Raw genomic sequence first — 21,267 nt, forward strand, 5'->3', positions numbered from 1 at the left:
CCTAACCCCTGCTGAGACTGAGGGAGGAGGTTCTTGAGCAGTGCCCCCTATACCTCTGATAGACCAAGCACCCCCTAAGCAAGAGACTCTGGGGACCATGCCACACACACCCATAGGAACTCCACAGGCAGACGCGCAGCCTCACAAACCTCACCCCATGCACTGCGTCTACCCAGACCTCTGAAAGAGCTGCACCATGACCCATAACTCGTGCCCACCTAGACCTCCATACAACTGCCCACATGACCTGCACCCCACGCCCACCAGGACCTCCATACGAGTGGTGCCACGACGTGCGACCCACACCCACCTGGACATCCATATTCCCGCCTTGGGCAGGGACTCACTGGCTTCCAAGCAGCACCCTCCCAGACATTAGTATTCCCGCCCCAAGCAGGGACTCCCTGGTGGCCGAGCGGCGCCACAACCCACCATACACGCCCACCAAAACCTCTGTATGAGCAGTGCCATGACTTCAACCTGTGACCCGCACCTGCTCAGACTTCCAAATGCCCACCCCAGCCAGGGACTCACTGGATGCCAAGCAACACCTGCCTGGGCCTCCATATTCCTGTCCCAGCCAGGTACTTGATGGAGGCTGAGCAGTGCCATGACCCGCAACCAGTGCCCGCCTGGGCATCCATATGCCCACCCCGGCCAGGGACTTGCCACAGCCATGCGAAACCATGACCTGTGCCCGTGGCTGCCGGGCCTCTGCACACCCTAACCAGGAACACCAGGAGTCTTGTAAAACTGCATCCTCCCTCCCATACCCTCCCTTCCTCCACAACGGCCTGCTCATCTGGCCAGAAACTCTGGTAGCCACCAACCCTCTGGAGCCCTTCCTGACTCTGCCTGGAGCCCTTCTCCTGGCCAGAGACTGCTGGAGCCTTGGGCTCTCTGTGCAAAAGTGACCGGGCACTAGGCACTCCAAGAACCGTATGCACCACCACCACCACCCTATTGCCAAATCTGGGTGTGTCACACTCTGGAGCTTCTGGAACAACCAGAACTCCCTGGCTGGTGCAGTCCCAGAGGAGCTACATAGGGTCACTCCATAAAAAGACCCAGCAACAATAGAGTGATCCCGCTGGGGTCTAATCTAGAAGAGACATCTCCCCAACTCTGAGGACAGCCAGGGGAATGGTGAAAAACAATCATGAGGCAAAATCATTGGAAAAAATCTGGCAATATGAATAATCAGAGTAGATCAAATCCCAAATAAAACAACAAGGCAGACACAGCACAAGATTCCATGCACAAACAAATAGCTGAGATGTCAGAAATCAAATTTGGAATCTGGATAGCAAATAAGATTGAATTAGAATTTCAAGCAGTAACCCAAAAGATGTATCAAAAATTCAACGAGTTCAAAGGCCAAATGACCAAAGGGTTTGACACATTGAGACAAGAAGTTGCAGCCTCAAAGATCTGAGAAATAAAGTAGAATCCCTCAGTAACAGAGTGGAGCAAGCAGAAGAAAAGATTTCTGACATTGAAGACAAAGTTTTCAAACACTCCCAAACTCTCAGAGAGGAAGAAAAATGGAGGGTAAAAACAGATCACTCTCACAGAGAGCTCTGGGATAATTCAAATAAAAACAATATTTGTCTTATAGGGATCCCAGAAAGCAAAAAAGTGGCTTGACAAGGCACAGAGTCTTTTCTTCATGAGATTATGAAAGATAACTTTCCAGACATGCCAAGAGATTCTGAAATTCAGATAGCAGACAGTTTCAGAACTCCAGCACGACTATACCTCAATAAGACATCAACCATAAACATCATAATCAATTTCACTAAAGTTAATATGAAGGAGAAAATTCTGATAGCAGCCAGACAAAAGAACACCATAACCTACAAGGGGAAGAATATTAGAATAACTGCAGAAACCTCCTGCTAGAAAGTTTCAGAAATCTCTCTGCTGAAACCTCCCAGCTAAAAGAGAATGGTCATCGACTTTTAATCTCCTAAAACAAAATAACTGTCAACACAGGATCCTGTATCCACCTAAACTGAGTTTCATTTATGATAGATAAATTAAATACTTTAATGAAATTCACATGTTGAAGAAATTTGCCATAAGATCTCCAGGATATTATCAGACCTATCCTCCATAAAGACCAACGTAATCCTCCACCACAAAAGTAAACTCATTCAGAAACTTTTGATCAAATTTCAACTTCCACAGTCACAAAAGAATTAAAAATGTCCACAGGACTCTCAAACAGCTTATCAATATTCTCAATTAATGTGAATGGTTGAAAATGTCCTCTAAAGAGGCACAGGTTGGCTGACTGGATACAAAACCTCAAGCCAGATACCTGCGGCATACAAGAATCTCATCGTACCTTAAAAGATCAATAGAGACTCAAGGTGAAAGGATGGTCATCTATACCCCAGGAAAATGGAAAGCAGAATAAAGCAGGCAATGCAATCCTATTCGCAGATACAATAGACTTTAAACCAACCAAAATAAGGAAGTATAAGGATAGACACTTCATATTTGTTAAAAGTAATACTCAATATAATGAGATTTCAAGTAATAATATTTATGCACACAACCAAAATGCACCTCAATTTATAAGAGAAACTATAACAGACATGAGCAACTTGATTTCCTCCAGTTACATAATAGTTGCAGATTTTAACACCCCTTTAGCAGTGCTGGATAGATCCTCCAAAAAGAAGCAAAGCAAAGAAATTTTAGATTTAAACTTAACCATTCAACATCTGGACTTAACAGACATCTACAGAACATTGCATCCTAACAAAACTGAATACACATTCATCTCATCAGCCCACAAAACATACTGCAAAATTGAACACATCCTAGGTCACAAATCTAACATCAGCAAATTGAAAAAAAAAGAAATTGTTCCTTGCATCTTCTCAGACCATCATGGAATAAAGTTGAACTCAATAACAACAGAAATCTACATACACATACAAAAACATGGAAGCTAAATAACCTTATGCTGAAGGATAGATGGGTTATAGATGAGATTAAGAAGAAAATCACCAAATTGTTAGAACAAAACAACAATGATGATGTGAATTATCAGAACCTCTGGGATACTGCAAAGGCAGTCCTAAGAGGGAAATTTATAGCACTGCAAGCCTTCCTCAAGAGAATGGAAAGAGAGGAAGTTAATAACTTAATGGGACATCTCAAGCAAGTGGAGAAGGAACAACATTCCAACCCCAAACCCAGCAGAAGAAAAGAAATAACCAAAATCAGAACAGAATTAAATGAGATTGAAAACAAAAGAATTAGACAACAGATCAATAAATCCAAAAGCTGCTTTTTGAAAAGATTAATAAAATGCATGAACCTTTGGCCAACCTAACCAGGAAAAAAAGAGTAAAATCTCTAATTTCATCGATCAGAAATGGTAACGATGAAATAACAACATACACCTCAGAAATTTAAATAATTCTTAACAAATATTACAAGAAACTTTACTCTCAGAAATATGAAAATCTGAAGGAAATCGACCAATACTTGGAAGTACGCCACCTACCAAGACGTAGCCAGAATGAAGTGGAAATGTTGAACAGGCCTATACCAACTTCTGAAATAGCATGAACTATACAAAATCTCCCTAAAAAGAAAAGCCCAGGACCAGATGGCTTCACGTCAGAATTCTACCAAACCTTTAAAGAAGAACTAATACCTATACTACTAAACCTCTTCCAAAATATAGAAAAAGAAGGAATGCTACCCAACACATTCTATGAAGCAAAAGTCACCTTGATCCCTAAACCAGGGAAAGACCCAACAAGAAAAGAAAATTATAAACCAATAACACTAATGAGTATTGATGCAAAAATACTCAATAAGATCCTAACAAACGGAATCCAATGACACATCAAAAAAATTATATACCATCACCAAGTGAGATTTTTCTTAGGGTCTCAAGGCTGGTTCAATATACGTAAATCTATTAATGTAATTGAGCACATAACCAAAATAAAAAATAATGACCATATGATTCTCTCAATTGATGCAGAAAAAGTTCTTGATTATATCCAGCATCCCTTCATGATCAGAACACTTAAGAAAATTGGTATAGAAGGGACTTTTCTTAAACTGATAGAGGCCATCTACAGCAAATTCACAGCCAATATCTAATTGAATGGAGCTAAATTGAAATCATTTCCACTTAGATCAGGAACCAGGCAAGATTGCCCATTGTCTCCATTGCTCTTTAACATTGTAATGGAAGTTTTATCCATTGCAATTAGGGGAGAAAAAGTGATCAAGGGTGTCCACATAGGGTCAGAAGAGATCAAACTTTCACTCTTCTCAGATGATATGATCGTATATCTGGAAAACAGTAGGGATTCTACTACAAACTTTTAGAAGTGATCAAGGAATACAACAATGTCTCGGGCTACAAAATCAACACCCATAAAAAAACAGTCAAGGACTCTGTTCCTTTCATAGTATGGCAAAGAAGATGAAATATTTGGGAGTATACCTAACAAAGAATATTAAAGATCTCTATAAAGAGAACTATGAAACTTTAAGAAAAGAAATAGCTCAAGATGTTAACAAATGGAAAAACATATCATGCTCATGACTGGGAAGAATGAACATTCTCAAAGTATCTATACTACCCAGAGCAATATATAATTTTAATGTAATTCCTATTAAAGCTCCACTGTCATGTTTTAATACTGAAAAATAATACTTTGTTTTATATGGAATCAGAGAAAACCTCCAATAGCGAAAACATTACTCAGAAATACAAACAAAGCAGGAGGAAACATGCTACCTACCTGAGACTGTACTATAAATCGATAGTGATCAAAACAGCATGGTACTGACACAAAAACAGAGAAGTATATGTCTGGACAGAATAGAGAACCAAGAGATGAATCTAGTTACTTACCGTTATTTGATTTTGACAAGCCAATGAAAACGTTCAGTGGGGAAAAGATTCCCTATTTAACAAATGGTGCTGGGTGAACTGGCTGGCGACCTGTAAAAGACTGAAACTGGACCTACACCTTTCACCATTACTAAAGATAGACTCTCACTGGATAAAAGATTTAAACTTAAGACATTAAACTATAAAAATACTTGAAGAGAGTGCTGGGAAAACTCTTGAAGGAATCGGCCTGGATGAATATTTCATGAGGAGGACTCCCCAGGCAATTGAAGCAGCTTCAAAAATACATTACTGGGACCTGGTCAAACTAAAAAGCTTCTGCACAGCCAAGAACATAGTAAGTAAAGCAAGCAGACAGCACTCAGTATGAGAGAAAATATTTGCAGGTTATAACTCTGACACAGGGTACTAACCAGAATCCACAGAGAACTCAAACGTATTAGCAAGAAAAGAACAAGTGATCCCATCTCAGTGTAGGCAAAGAAATTGAAGAGAAACTTCTCTAAATAAGGCAGATGCACAATCTACAGATTCATGAAAAAAAGCTCATCATCCTTAATCATCAGAGAAATGCAAATCAAAACTACTTTGAGATATCACTTAACCCCAGTAAGAGTAGTCCACATAATAAAATCCCAAAACCAGAGATGTTGACGTGGATGTGGAGAAAAGGGCACACTTCTACACTGCTGGTGGGAATGCAAACATGGAAATTTTCATTTTTTTTAATTCACTATGGAGCTTGGTAAGGAGAGCACTGTCAACACTGTTGCTGCCCCATGTGGGTTTCTTGCCATTTCCATCCTCTTTGTTACCCAGGTGATAATTACTATTATCTTAAATTTTTATTTTACCATTAGAAATTTCTTCCTTGTTTTTTCTCTAAATTTATCTTTGTAAATAATATCCTATTTAATTTTTCTTGTCTGCATCCATACATAATTACGTGTTTAACTCTATGTTTCCTGTAAAATTATTAAAAAAAAAAAAAAAACGGGTGGTGCCTGTGGCTCAAAGGAATAGGGCTCTGGCCCCATGTATTGGAGATGGTGAGTTCAAACTTGGCCCTGGCCAAAAACTGCAAGAAAAAATAAAAAATTAAAATAAATAAAAAAATCATCAGAATAACCATCCCATGAAACATTCTGAAAAATAACTCACCAGTTCTTTTCATAAAGGTTGAGATCATGCAAAAGAAGTGTAGACCTAGAACCTGCTCCAGATTGGACAGAAGATGACATGGCAGAAAACCCCTGACATGGTGCCGAGTGATTCCCACCTCTTGGTGTACAAAATACACAAGAACTTGTATTCTAATCCTTTTGATGTAAATTTGGGAAGAATCATTCTAATAACCCAGGCCAAGTAATGTCATGTGTGTGGCTATATGTTACATGAGACTTGGATTTCTCTATTGCTACAAATCTCTTTGTTGGTGGAGTTGATGAATATTTCTGCCATGTGGGAGGAGCCAAGATGGGAAAGGATTTAATGGAGACTGTGGTCAACATCCGGCTAGGACCTGAGGACCTTGGTCCCATGGCCTGCCTACAGTTTATAAATTATACATGTAATGAATATAAGTACCCTTTTAAAAAAGTGTATATAATTTCAGAGATAGTTTGAATACCTTATAATAGCAGAAAAATCCAAAATTTTCCCTCCTGTCTATTGTATCTTTTCTACCATTCACTTCACTTTTACACTTGCATAGTATGTATGTATGGTGAACATTTAAGCATGTAATAAAATTCATTATTGCTATTTAATATTTAACAAATTAACATTTGTTAGATTAATTAATAATATGAAAAATAAAAGTTAGGATCACCACTTAAAAATTTTAAAAGAAGTCTGTTATGCCAAGAAAGACAGGAAAATCAGGCAAAATTCAGAATGAACAAACTCAAAAAGTAGGAAATGAGTGGAAGACAAAAATCAATTCAAAGATAGCACAAGAACTACAAGATAGTAACAAATATGGTGGATAAAATCAACTACATAAAAAACTACTTTGACAGCCAATGCTTTAAAAGCATCAATGAAAAATCATAGGTTGCCAGAGTGGATGGGAAAATAACTCCAACTATGCTGTCTATCAGAAACAAAATTTAAATATATAAACACTCCTGGATTAAAGAGGAATAGAGGAAAAAATATAACACGCTACCATTACTTGAAGAAATCCAGACCACTTATATTAATTTTTTTCAGAGAAGACTGTAAAGCAAGTAAACAGATCTGGAATTAAAAAGAGCATCAAGTAAGAATAAAAAGGATAATTTACCAAGAAGATAAAAATTGTCCTTAACATGTACATTGGTATATTAATGGGGTGACAAATTAGGTGAGGGAGAAACTGAGAACTTAAAAAAGAAATAGTTTATTATTATTATTGGAGTTTTCAACACCCTCTATCAGATATTAACAGATACATCAGGTAGTAAATCAGTGAGCACATAGTTTATCTAAACAACACCACGAGTCAACTCAATATATTTTATAAATTTAAGCTACTTAATCCAGTCATGGGTAAATGCACATAATTCACTAGTCCACAAGGATTTCTCCACAAGAATGACCATACTCCATGTCTCGAAATGCACCTTATTAAAATGAATGTACACTATCAGCCTAATGAAATTAAATAAGTCAATAACAGAAATAGAACTAGAATATTACAAAAACATAAGAGTAAATAATATATTTCTAAACACAACATGGCCCAAAGAAGAAATTTGAAGATCTATTGAACTATTTTAGATGAAATTATGATGAAAACAGAACAAATCAAAATTTATGCATTAACAATATAAGAACTTAAAGAAAATTTTATTGAGGGCATTTCTCTCCATTTGAAAGGAAGAAAAATCTAAGTTTTCACCATAGGAAAAGAGAAGAGGAAAACATTAAATTCAAAGCAAGCAGTAGAATAGATGTACTGTTGTAAAACTGGTACAAAACAAAATAAAAGATAAAACAACATATTGTTCAAAGGCTTAATGATAGCAATAGTTTTAGAATGTACAAGTATCCAAAAATTAAGAAAGAAAACACAATAGGCCACAGAAAACACTAGCATAAGTACGTGCAGAGGTGCCTCTGACTAAAAGGATGACATGCTAGTTTTCAAAAGTGATCAAGGAGGAGGTAAGATTGCTGACTGAATCCAGCTTTCAACAGAAGCTCCTGTCCAGAGGAAGGGATATTGGTCAATATGAACACAGTATTGCTGAAGGTTGGGAGCTGAGCTGAGAGAGAAGATTGATAAGTGCACGTCACCCCTGCTGAGGCACCATGCAACTCCAAGGAAGCAAATTACAGATACAAAACCCATCCTAAAGAAGGTGAGAGTCCATTCCTTCCCTCAAGAGAGTGGTTTGCTGTGTGCTTTCTACAAGTGAGCAGTGAACAGACGACCTCTTGTTTCAACCCACAGGAGAGAACCGCTGAAGGCTAGAACTCCTTCTCCAGAAAGATCCCGCTGTGAGCCTGGGAATACTCTTGCCTGGCATAAAGGTTGAACAAAAATTTTCCCTGCTATTCTGAACTCCAAGTCCACCTTTCCTTACTTGCCTAGTGGTCTGGAAGCCTACCCCTGAAGAGTCCAAGTGTCTGGTGGTTCCTTGTTAGAGCTGGGCATTGCATGGGCTGCAGCACAGCTGCACTGAAACTATGACTTGAGTAGAAGTGGAGAGACTCATAAGGAGGGGGACTGACCTGGCACTGCAAAAGTGTGGAGCAGCAGCAGGACAGAGGCAGCAGTATGAGGGAAGGTGCAGGCACACACGGCAGCACTTGTGATGCAGCAGCAGAGCCAGTGGCAAACTCCCACTGGGGTCAAATTTTGGAAAGACACCTCCCCAATTCTGTGGTTGGCCAGAGGGAGACAGACAGACCTTGCCATGCAGGGGTACCAGAGGAGTGTGGCTGGGGTAGAGCTGCAGTCTCTGAGGGAGAGAAACACACACTGTGACAGTGACCCCCAGCTCAGAACAGACTCGGGAGGAACACTCCTCAGTTTCCAATGAGCACCAGAAGGAGTCAGGCTTGAGTTCCTCCTGCCTATGTTGGCAGAGAGCAGCAGTCTGGTTGAGGAGACACTGATTCCACTTTGACTCTGGCAGGCATAAATCCCTTGCACATTTGCTCATTGGAAGGAAGTGGGCCACAGCCCCACAGGGTTACAAGTGACTGGGTGTGGCTGGTGTGCAAGGTGAGGAAGGAGGTGTGAACCCTCCTGGACAAACTCTTGCTGGGCAGGCTTTTCTGACTCCACAGAGCACCGGAGCAATTAAAAATTGAGCTGCCTGTTGTTCCCTGCTGTCTCATTGCTGGAGACATTTTGAACTCTCCCACTTGAACAGCAATTGTGCTACTTGAGACAATTGATTTGGAGCTCTTGACCTGGGCCAGCCACCTGGGTACCTGTCAAGGTAGAGCCCTGGTTGTGTTGTACAGGGAGGGACTGAGTCTCCTCTTCCAGTTATTGCCCATAATGGGTGGCTTGTCTTAATTGCTTGTATCTCTCCTCAGTTGGTATTTCAACCCAAAGCTGCCGATTCATTAGGATTTGATAGAGTTGGCTGAATACAAGACAGAACCACCTAACCCCATCACAACAATCAGGTCCCCAGAGTCACAGGCTGCAGAACTGAAAAGGACCTTTGTAAAGCTGTAGGGAAAAAGCCACAGTCATTAGTCCCAGTTCTTTGATAAAGGGCTGGTTACCTACAACTCCAGGAGCCCTCAATCCAAAGTCACCTTACAAGCTTCATTAGCCAAACTGTGAAATAATCATGAGGTTGAACAGCAGAAAAACTCTGGCAACATGAATAATCAGAATAGATCAACTCCTCCAAGGAACAACAAAGGAGATACACCAGAAGATACCATTCGTAAACAAATGGCTAAAATTTCAGAAATAAAATTCAGAATATGGATGGCAAATAAGATTAATAGAATAAAAGTAAAGTTGGAAGTAGAAATTCAACAAGTAGTTCAAAAGTTGTCTCAAGAAATCAATGAATTCAAAAACAAAATCTCCAAGGATTTGGACATAATGAGAAAGAAATAGTAGAGATTAAAGAAATGAGAAAGTTGTTAAAGGACCTAAAAAAACAGTAGAATCCCTCAGTAATAGAGTGGAGCAAGCAGAAGAAAGGATCTCAGAAGTTGAAGAAAAAGCTTTTAAATGTTCCCCAGAGGCAGAGAAGTGGAGAGAAAAAACACATCATTCACTGAGAGAGTTGTGGGATAATTCCGAAAGATCAAACATTCATCTTACAGGAATTCCTGAAAGAGAAGAGGATGGTCCTAAAGGTACAAATGCTCTACTTCAAGATATAATGGAGGAGAATTTCCCAAGCATGGCAAGAGATACAGAAATTCAGATAGCAGAAAGTTTCAGAAACCCAGCATGACTCAATCCAAATAAAATATCTCCTAAATACATTGTAATTAATTTTGCCAAAATTAATATGAAGGAAAAAATTCTGAAAGCAGCCAGACATAAGAAAAGTATAACCTACAAGGGGAAGAATATAAGAATGACTGCAGATCTCTCAGCTGAAATTTTTCAAGCCAAAAGAGGATGGTCATAAACCTTCATTCTCCTAAAGCAAAACCACTTTCAGCCCAGGATCCTGTATTCAGCTAAAATGAGTTTCACATCTGTTGAAGAAATCAAATATTTTACTGACTTACACATGTTGAAGAATTTTCCCATAACTAAACCAGATTTCCAGGATATTAAAAATATCCACTGAACACTTGAAAAACATGACAACCAAAACACTACCATGCTTATCAATACTCTTAATTAATGTGAATGGCTTAAATTGTCCTCTAAAGAGGCGCAGGTTGGCTGACTGGATACAAAAACTCAGGCCAGATATCTGTTGCGTACAATAATCTCATCTTACTTTAAAGGATAAAAATAGACTCAAGTTGAAGGGATAGACATCTATAATTCAGGCAAATAGAAACCAGAAAAAAATCAGAGGTTGCAATTTTATTTGCAGATACAATAGGCTTTAAACCAACAAAGGTAAGGAAAGATAAGGATGGTCACTTCATATTTGTCAAGGGAAACACTCAACATGAAGAGTTAGAAATTATTAACATTTATGCACCCAACCAGTATGATCCTCAATTTATAAAGGAAACCCTAGCAGATATGAACAATTTGATATCTCCTTGCACTATAATAGTTGGGAGATTTTAACAGCCCTTTGGCAGTATTGGATAGGTCCTCCAAGAATAAAAAAAAGAAATATTAGACTTAAACTTGACCCTACTATAAATGGACTTAACAGAAATCTACACAACATTTCATCCTAATAAAACTGAATACACTTTCTTCTCATCAGCCCATGGATCATCCTCCATAATTGATCACATCTTAGGTCGGTGTAACCTCAGCAAATTTAAAAGAATAAAAATTATTTCATGTACTTTCTCTGACAATCAAAAAATAAAAGTTGAACTCAACAACAACAGGAATCTTCATACTCAAACAAAATCATGGAAACTAAATTACCTTATGCCACTTTATTTAGATGAGATTAAGAAGGGAATTACCAAATTTTTGGAACAAAATGACAATGAAGACACAAATTATTAAAACCTGTGGAATACTGCAAAGGTGATCCTAACAGGGAAATTTATAGCCTTGCAAGCTTTCCTCAAAAGAACAGAGAGGAAGTCAACAATGTAATAGGTCATCTAAGCAACTGTAAAATGAAGAACACTTCAACCCCAAATCCCACAGAAGAAAAGAAACAACCAAAATTAAAGCAGAATTAAATGAAATTGAAAAATAATCATTCAGAAAATCAAGGAATCAAAAAGTTGGTTTTTTGAAAAGATTAACAATATTGATAAACCTTTGGCTAACTTAACCAGGAACAGAAAGCTAAAATCCCTAATATCATCAGAAATGATACAGGAAAATTAACAACAGACACCTCAGAAAATTTTTAAAAAATCCTTAATTATTACTACAAAAATCTCTACTGTCAGAAATATAAAAATCTGTAGGAAATAGACAAATGGGAGCATGCCACTTACCTAGACTCAGACTGAACGAAATGGAAATGTTGTATCAAGCACTGAAATAGCATATACAAAATCTCCCCAAAAAGAAAAAAAAATTCCAGGATAAGATGGCTTCACATCAGAATTCTACCAAAACTCTGAAGAGGAACTAGTAACAATATTACATAACCTTTTCCAAAACATAGAAGAAGAAGGAATACTTCCCAAACATTCTATTAAGCAAATATCACCCTGATCCCCAAATCAGGAAAGGATCTAACAAAGAAAGAAAAATTATAGACCAATATCATTGATGAATATTGATGCAAAAATATTCAATAAAATTCTAGCAAACAGAATTCAGCAGCACATCAAAAAAATTATACACCATGACCAAGTTGGTTTTATCCCATGGTTACAAGTTTCGCTCAACATACATACATCTGTAAATATAACACAACACCTAAAAACCAACAATATGATTCCCTCAATTGATGCAGAAAAAGCTTTTGATAATATCCAGCATCCTATCATGATCAGAACACTTAAGAAAATAGTATTAATGTAATCAATTTTGATATGAGGACAATTAATGGGTGGGAGGAAAAGCAGAAAGAGGGACGGAGGGAGGGGTGGGGCCTTGGTGTGTGTCACACTTTATGGGGGCAAGACATGATTGCAAGAGGGATGTTACCTAACAATTGCAATCAGTGTAACCTGGCTTATTGTACCCTCAATGAATCCCAAACAATAAAAAAAAAAAAATAGTATTAGATGGGTCATTTCGTAAACTGATAGAGGCCATCTAAAACAAACCCACAGTTTCCATAGGCTGGGGATAAAAGGTTGAGAAACTTGACATTGTCTTCTGCAGAGTGCGTGTAGCAACAGATCAAAGAAAAATGGGATGAAACCGTGCTCTTTCCCACCCTGTAGACTTCCTCCAGTTGCTTTTGTCTTGTGGGCTTCTGTTGGGTTTGGTGTTTCCGCTCCAAAGACGCAGCCTGGGTTCCGATGCAGCTCACTCCCTGCCATATGGGTCATGGAATTCTAAACATGAGGCAGGAAAATCATTAGGGAGAGAGACAAGTTGGCGGACTGAAGCCAGCTTTCAACAGAGGCTCCCTTCCAGAAGGAGAGTTAAGGGACAGGAATTTAGTAAGTATCCTGGTGGATTTGAGCCACACCAACAGAGAAGATTGAAGAACGCACATCAACACCGCTGAGGCAAGCTGTGATCACAAGGACGCAAACAAAAGGTACAAAATCCACCACCAAGCGGATGGGAATAGCCCTCCCCCATGAGACCGGCTCAAGAGCCCCACAATTAAACAAACAGGCAGAAATTAAAGGCACTCCCACTACACTCTATGGGAGAGACCTTCTAAAAACTGGACCTACCTCCCCTACTAGGGTGCCATGGTGTTCTCCTGCCAGGCATAAAATTGTATAAAACTTTAAAACTTCTTTGCCGGCAACCCTGAACCCCCAACACTCCTCTCCCACTCATGGAGGTCTGGAGGCCTGTCCCCCAAGAGTTCAGATTCTTGGGTGATTTCTCAAGGGGAGTGGACAGTCCCCGAGCTGCAAATGGTCAGCGGTGACTCTGAGGCACACAGGTGTGGAGAGGGCACCCGGCTAAGGGGGAGTCATGCCACGGGAGCACTTCCCTGAGGTGCAGTGCAGCAGCCCTCCCCATGCATCAATACGGGCAGGCATAAAACTGAATGAAATTCTAGCTTCCTCCCACTCCCACTCGGGGTCTGGGGGCCTGTCCCTCAGGAGTTCAGATCCTTGGGTGATTTCTCGAGGAGAGTGCACAGTGCCTGAGATGCGACTGGTCAGCACTGAGTCTGAGGCACGCGAGTGAGGAGAGGGCACTCCACTGAGAAAGTCACGCCTTGGCGGCACTTCCCAGTGGTGCGGTAAAGCAGCCCTCCCTGGGCAAAAATACGGTCAGGCATCAAACTGAATGAAACTCTAGCTTCCCCACACTCTCACTCAGGGGTCTGTTGGCCTGCCCCCCAGGAGTCTGGATTCTTAGGAGATCTCTCAAGGGGTGTGGACATAGCATAAACTACAGCTGCTCAGTGCTGACTCTGGGGCACGAGACAGAGGACAAAGGGGTCAGCTGGGTGCCCACACAAGAGCGGCAGTTTCTGGAGGCAAATCAACAGCCCCTTTTTCTTTAACAGCAAAACGGCTCACTTCTGGATATTCTGAAGCCACAACCCCTGTCTCCCTGGGCAACCAGAGGAGGCCACCAGTGAGCAAAGGATTTGCCTGACACTGCTCACAAACTGGGGAAGCTTCCAGGGCAGGGCCAACACAGAGTGGTAATTGGACACAAACCTCCAGCAGCAAAGACGTTTGAACTCAGAACAGCCCGTCTTCTGTAGGCGATTTTAGCAGAAACCGAGACAGAACCCTGCAAAGTTGTATGTTCTGTTCTGTTCTGTTAGCAACATCAATCAGGGACGGGGCTAAGCCTGAGTGAACACCTCCCTCCCACCACCTGCATCAAGCACTCAAAGATGTCAGGCCCCATATCCTCCTGCTAAATAGTGGCAGGCTGCAGGGGCCTGGCAGACTTCCTTGCAATTCAGGCAGGTGCAAACCCCTGGAGTATATTTTCACTATAGGCAACTGGGTTAGCCATCTGCAGAGATACCAGTGACTGGGTCCAACGGAGGGGCAAAGTGGGGAAGGAGACATCAACCTTCCCAGACTGATCTATTTGCTAGATGGCTCCTCCTGACTCCACACAGCACTGGAGTAAGCCATATCAGAGGAGTCACCAGACCGCTGTGATCCAGTTCCCAGAGAACACTAGAACTCTCCCACCCGAGACAGGTGCCGATTGAGACAATCGATTTGGACCTTTTGAAATAAACTAATAGACTGAGAACTTTTCAGGTGGTGCCCTGGGTATACGGTTGTAAGAAGGTTTGATTTTCCTTTTCCAACTAGTGCCAGAGGTGGGAAGGCGGGGTGACTTAATTGCTGGTTTTTCCACACAGCTGAGACTTCAAGCCACAGTAAAAGTTACAATAGGATCGAACAGAAACCAACTGAAAACAAGACAGAACCACTTAGCCACACCACACAAGACTGGGCCCCAGTTTCTCAGGCCACAACACTGTACGGGACCTCGATAAAGCCCCAGGGGAAAAATGAAAGAGAGTAAAATACCCATGGGGCAGAATCAGTGGAAAAACTCTGGTAACATGAATAACCAGAATAGATCAACTCCCCCAAGAAAGGATACGGCAGATGTGATTGAAGATCCCATTCATAAAAAACTGGCTGAGATCTTAGAAATCGAATTCAGAATTTGGATTGCAGACAAGATTAATAAAATGGAATTAGGAATTCGAGGAGAAATTCAAAAGTTGTCTCAAGATTTTAACGAATTTAAAGACAAAACCACCAAAGACTTAGACACACTGAAGCAAGAATTTACAGCCATCAAAGCTATGAAAAATACAATAAAATTCCTCAGCAACAGAAGGGAGGAAGCAGAAGAAAAGATTTCTGAAATTGAAGACAAAGTCTTCAAACGCTCCCAATCTCTCAAAGAGAAAGAGAAATGGAGAGCAAAAACTGATCACTCACTCAGAGAACTCTCAGATAATTTAAAGAAAAGCAATATATGAACAATTGGGATTTCGGAGAATGATGAACTGGCCTCGAAGGGCACAGAGGCCCTTCTGCATGAAATTATGAAAGAAAACTTTCCAGACATGCCTAGAGAATCTGAAATTCAGATAGCAGACAGCTTCAGAACGCCAGCACGATTCAACCCCAATAAGTCACCCCCAGGCATATCATAAGTAGTTTCACTAAAGTTAACATGAAAGAGAACATTCTAAAAGCAGCCCGGCGAAAGAAAACTATTACGTACAAAGGAAAGAATACTAGAATAACTGCAGATCTCTCTGCTGAAACTTTTCAAGCAAGAAGAGTCTGCTCATCAACTTTTAATCTCCTAAAGCAAAATAACTTTCAACTCAGGATCTTGTATCCACCTAAACTGAGTTTCATTCATGATGGAGAAATTAAATACTTCAATGACATTCATATGTTAAAGAAATTTGCCATAAGTAAACCAGCTCTTCAGGATATTATCAGACCTACCCTCTACAATGACCAACCCAATCCTATACCACAAAAGTAAACTCACTCAATACTCTCCATTAATGTGAATGGCTTAAACTGTCCTCTAAAGAGGCATAGGTTAGCTGACTAGATACAAAAACTCAAGCCAGATATTTCTTGCATACAAGACTCACATCTTAACTTAAAAGACAAATACAGACTCAGGGTGAAAGAATGGTCATTAATTTTTGAGGCAAATGGTAATCAGAAAAAAGCAGGTGTTGCAATTTTATTTGCAGATACAGTAGGCTTCTAACCATCAAAAGTAAGGAAGGACAAGAATGGTCACTTCACATTTGTTAAGGGTAATACTCAATATGATGAGATCTCAATTATTAATATCTATGCACCCAACCAGAATGCACCTCAATTTATAAGAGAAACTCTAACAGACATGAGTAACTTGATTTCCTCCAGTTCCAAAATTGTCGGAGGTTTCAACACTCCTTTAGGATTCTTGGATTGATCCTCCAGTAAGAAGCTGAGCAAAGAAATCTTGGACTTAGACCTAACCATCCAATTTTAGATTTAGCAGACATGTACAGAAAACTTCATCCCAACAAAACCGAATACACATACTTCTCATCAGCCCAAGGAACTTACTCCAAAATTGACCACATTTTAGGTCACAAGTCTAACCTCAGTAAATTTAAAGGAATAGAAATTATTCCATGCATCTTCTCGGACCATCATGGAATAAAACTTGAATTGACTAACAACAGGAATCTGCATACCCATACAAAAACATGGAAGTCAAATAACCTTATGCTGAATGATAGCTGGGTCAGAGACGAGATTAAGAAAGAAATCGCCAATTTTTTGGAACAAAACGACAATGAAGACACAAACTATCAGAACCTCTGGGACACCGCAAAGGCAGTTCTAAGAGGGAAATTCATAGCACTGCAAGCCTTCCTTAAGAGAACGGAAAGAGAGGAAATTAACAACTTAATGGGACATCTCAAGCAACTAGAAAAGGAAGAACATTCCAACCCCAAACCCAGTAGAAGAAAAGAAATAACCAAAATTAGAGCAGAATTAAATGAAATTGAAAACAGAAGAATAATACAACAGATCACTAAATCAAAAACCTGGTTTTTGAAAAGGTCAATAAAATAGATAAACCTCTGGCCAACCTAATCGTAAAAAAAGAGTAAAATCTCTAATATCATCAATCAGAAACAACAAAGACGAAATAACAACAGACTCCTCAGAAATCAAAAAAATCCTTAATGAATACCTTAAGAAACTTTATTCTCAGAAATCTGAAAATCTGAAGGAAATTGACTGATACTTGGAAGCACGCCACCTTCCAAGAGTTAGCCAGAAACAAGTGGAAATGTTGAACAGACCCATATCAAGTTCAGAAATATCATCAACTATACAAAACCTCCCTAAAAAGAAAAGCCCAGGACCAGATGGTTTCACGTCAGAATTCTACCAAACCTTTAAAGAGGAATCAGTACCTATACTACTCAACCTGTTCCAAAAGGTAGAAAAAGAAGGAAGACTACCCAACACATTCTATGAAGCAAACATCACCCTGATCCCCAAACCAGGAAAAGACCCAACAACAAAAGAATATTATAGACCAATATCACAAATGTATATAGATGCAAAAATATTCAGCAAAATCCTAACAAACAGAATCCAGCAACACATCAAAAAAATTATACATCATGACCAATTTGGTTTTATCCCAGGGTCTCAAGTCTGGTTCAATATACGTAAATCTATAAATGTAATTCAGCACAAAAACAAATTAAAAAACAAAGACCATATGCATCAGCAAGAAAAAAACAAGGGATCCCATCGCAGACTAGGCAAGGGATTTGAAGAGAAACTTCTCTGAAGAAGACAGGCACACGGCCTTCAGACATATGAAAAAATGATCATCATCTTTAATCATCAGAGAAATGCAAATCAAAACTACTTTGAGATATCATCTAACTCCAGTGAGACTAACCGATATCACAAAATCTCAAGACCAGAGATTTTGGCGTGTATGTGGAGAAAAGGGAACACTTCTGCACTGCTGGTGGAAATGCAAATCAATACATTCCTTTTGGACTGATATATGGAGAACACTCAGAGATCTAAAAATAGATCTGCCATTCAATCCTGTAATTCCTCTGCTGGGCATATACTCAGAAGACCAAAAATCACAACATAACAAAGATATTTGTACCAGAATGTTTCTTGCAGCCCAATTCATAATTGCTAAGTCATGGAAAAAGCCCAAGTGCCCATCATTCCATGAATGGATTAATAAATTGTGGTATATGTACACCATGGAATATTATGCAGCCTTAAAGAAAGATGGAGACTTTACCTCTTTCATGTTTACATGGATGGAGCTGGAACATATTCTTCTTAGTAAAGTATCTCAAGAATGGAAGAAAAAGTACCCAATGTACTCAGCCCTACTATGAAACTAATTTGGGGCTCTCACATGAAAGCTATAACCCAGTTACAACCTAACAATAGCGGGAAGTGGGAACGGGAGGGGAGGGAGGGGTAGAGGGAGGAGTTTTGTGGGATCATACCTGTGGTGCATCTTACAGGGGTATTTGAGAAACTTGGTAAATGTAGAATGTAAATATTTTGGCACAGTAACTGAGATAATGCCAGGAAGGCTATGTTAACCATTGTGATGAAAATGTGTCAAATGGTCTATGAAGCGAGTGTATGATGCCCCATGATCATATCAATGTATACAGTTATGATTTAATAAAAAAATAATAAAAAATAAAACAAACCCACAGTCAATATTATATAGAAAGGAGTAAAATTGAAAACATTTCTCCTCAGATCTGGCACTACACAAAGATGTCATTGTTCTACTATGATGCAACATAGTAATGAACGTCTTAGCCATTGCAGTCAGTTAAGAGAAGGCAATCAAGGGTACCCAAAGAAGGTCAGAAGAAATCAACCTCTCTCTCTGTGCAGATGATATGATCTTATACCTGCAAAACCCAGGGACTCAACTACAAAACTCTTAGAAATGATCAAGGAATATAGCAGCATCTCAGGGTGCTCAGGACCAAGTCAGTAGCTTTTATATGGACCAACAATAGTTGAGCTGAAAAAAGTAGTCAAGGACTCTATTCCTTTAACAGTAGTGCCAAAGAAGATGAAATATTTGGGGAATTACCTAACAAAGGACGTGAAAGATCTCTGTAAAGAGAACTATGAAACTCTGAGAAAAGAAACAGCTGAAGATGTTAGCAAATGGAAAAACATACTGTGCTCATGGATGGGAAGAATCAAAATTGTTAACATGTCCACACTACTCAAAGCAATATACAAATTGAATGTAATTCCTATTAAAGTACCACTGTCACATTTTAAAGATCTGGAAAAAAAATAGTACTTCCTTTTATAAGAAATCAGAAAAAAACTCAAATAGCCAAGACATTATTCAGAAATAAAAACAAATCAGGAAGAATCATGCTATCAGACTTCAGGTTATACTACAAATCTATAGTTATCAAAACAGCATGCTACTGGCACAAAAATAAAGAAATAGATGTATAGAACAGAATAGAGATCCAAGAAATGAACCCATCCACTTATCATCATTTGATATTTGATAAGCCTATCAAAAACCTAAATTGGGTGAAATATTATCTATTAACAAATGGTGCTGAGAGAATTGGCTGATGACTTGTAGAAGACTGAAACTGGATCCTCACCTTTCACCATTAACAAAAATTGATTCTCACTGGATAAAAGATTTAAACTTAAGAATGAAACTATAAAGATACTGAGGCAGAGCATGATGGTGGATGGGACAGATGTGTAACCCACCTCTCCCAAGTCATCAGGTGAGAGGAAGAGGGGTCTGGACCCTTTCCCCGTGTGGATTATTGGTGTGGACAGAAAGCTGGAGATGTGCAGTGAATTGGAGGATTGTTGTATATGAGGTGTAATTTAAAATCATGAACTCTGTTGTAGAGATTTTCCCTGCTTGGCCGTGCTCCAGCCTTGTCCTCCAGCGGGCCCTTCCCTCATGGAGGACAGCAGCCTGCAACTCCTAGCAAAACCCAATTGATGAAAATTTATTCCTGAGCTAAGTGTGGCACCCCAAATAGGAGCCAGTCAGAATCACAAGGTGCTAAGCAACCCGTTAGAAAATTGAAGAGAAGGGATCCCACCTGGGAAACACACATTTTGAATTATCCAAAATGATGGACCCCTTCTTCCAGAACAACAGGAGTGATTAAATAGACCGGACCATTCCTGGTGTAGAATATTGGAATAGGCTGGCAGGTCAGGCTGCACTGAACTGGTGGGTGGCTGGACTCAAAACTCCAGATTCAAGTGAGACTTGAGCCACAAAAACTGAGGATAAGGTTTACATGTGCTGCAGCTGCAGGGCCAGCGGTGGCTGCGGGAGCCAGCAGCAGCTAAAGCCGGTGGTAGCCAGCACCCTCCCCCACAGCTGATTGCAGTTGTCAGTCTGAAGGAGAACGTGGGAACAGAGTAGAAAGATTCGTGAAGCGTGGACTCTTGCACTGAGTTGGGACATCGGATAGGAGTGCTCTATGGAACAGAGCAGCTAAGGTTACACAACAATTAGATAATAAACTTTTACAGAAACTCCAAAATGGCGACCAGCGAGGTAGGGTGATTACTGGGGTAACAGTATAAACTGTGAATCAGGTATAAGCCTGGGAACCACTCACAGTGCCACCTGGTGTCCAGAAAGTATATTGCATTATAAATATATTCCTATGAAAGTCAATCCCTACATCATACATATAGATTTATATTCCTACCTATATACAAGAGTAATACTTTTGTGGTTGCTGCCTTTTTTTTCTTTCTCACTATTTCTTGGAGGAACTATTGTTAATTTTTATTATAATTTGTATATATATACTTTTTATTTTTATTTTTTCTATTTTTAATTTTTTCTTTCTTCTTTTTTAACAATTTTATGAACACCACTTTTTTTTTCTCTTACTTCTCTCTTCCTCTTCTTCCCTCCTTATGGATTTTGAAAGTGCTTACATCAGATTTTTAGAGGGTTTTTTTGTTTGTTCGTTTTGTTTGTATCATTTTTACCTTTATTTCTCAATTATTTTACAATTGTCATTATATTTTTAATTTCTTTATTTTTATTGTTAAATCATAGCTGTGTACATTAGTGCAATCAAGGGGTACAA

At 39.5% G+C, this 21,267-nt stretch overlaps 1 pseudogene; it reads right to left on the reverse strand.

Moving 5' to 3' along the window:
• LOC128560048 (actin-related protein 2/3 complex subunit 1A-like) overlaps positions 1-20,627 on the reverse strand; it is a 38,509-nt pseudogene extending 17,882 nt beyond the window's left edge.
• Between the last annotated feature and the right edge of the window lie 640 nt (positions 20,628-21,267).

The sequence above is a fragment of the Nycticebus coucang genome, chromosome 2 (genome assembly GCF_027406575.1).
Source record: "Nycticebus coucang isolate mNycCou1 chromosome 2, mNycCou1.pri, whole genome shotgun sequence".
In the NCBI taxonomy this organism is placed as follows: Eukaryota; Metazoa; Chordata; class Mammalia; order Primates; family Lorisidae; genus Nycticebus; species Nycticebus coucang.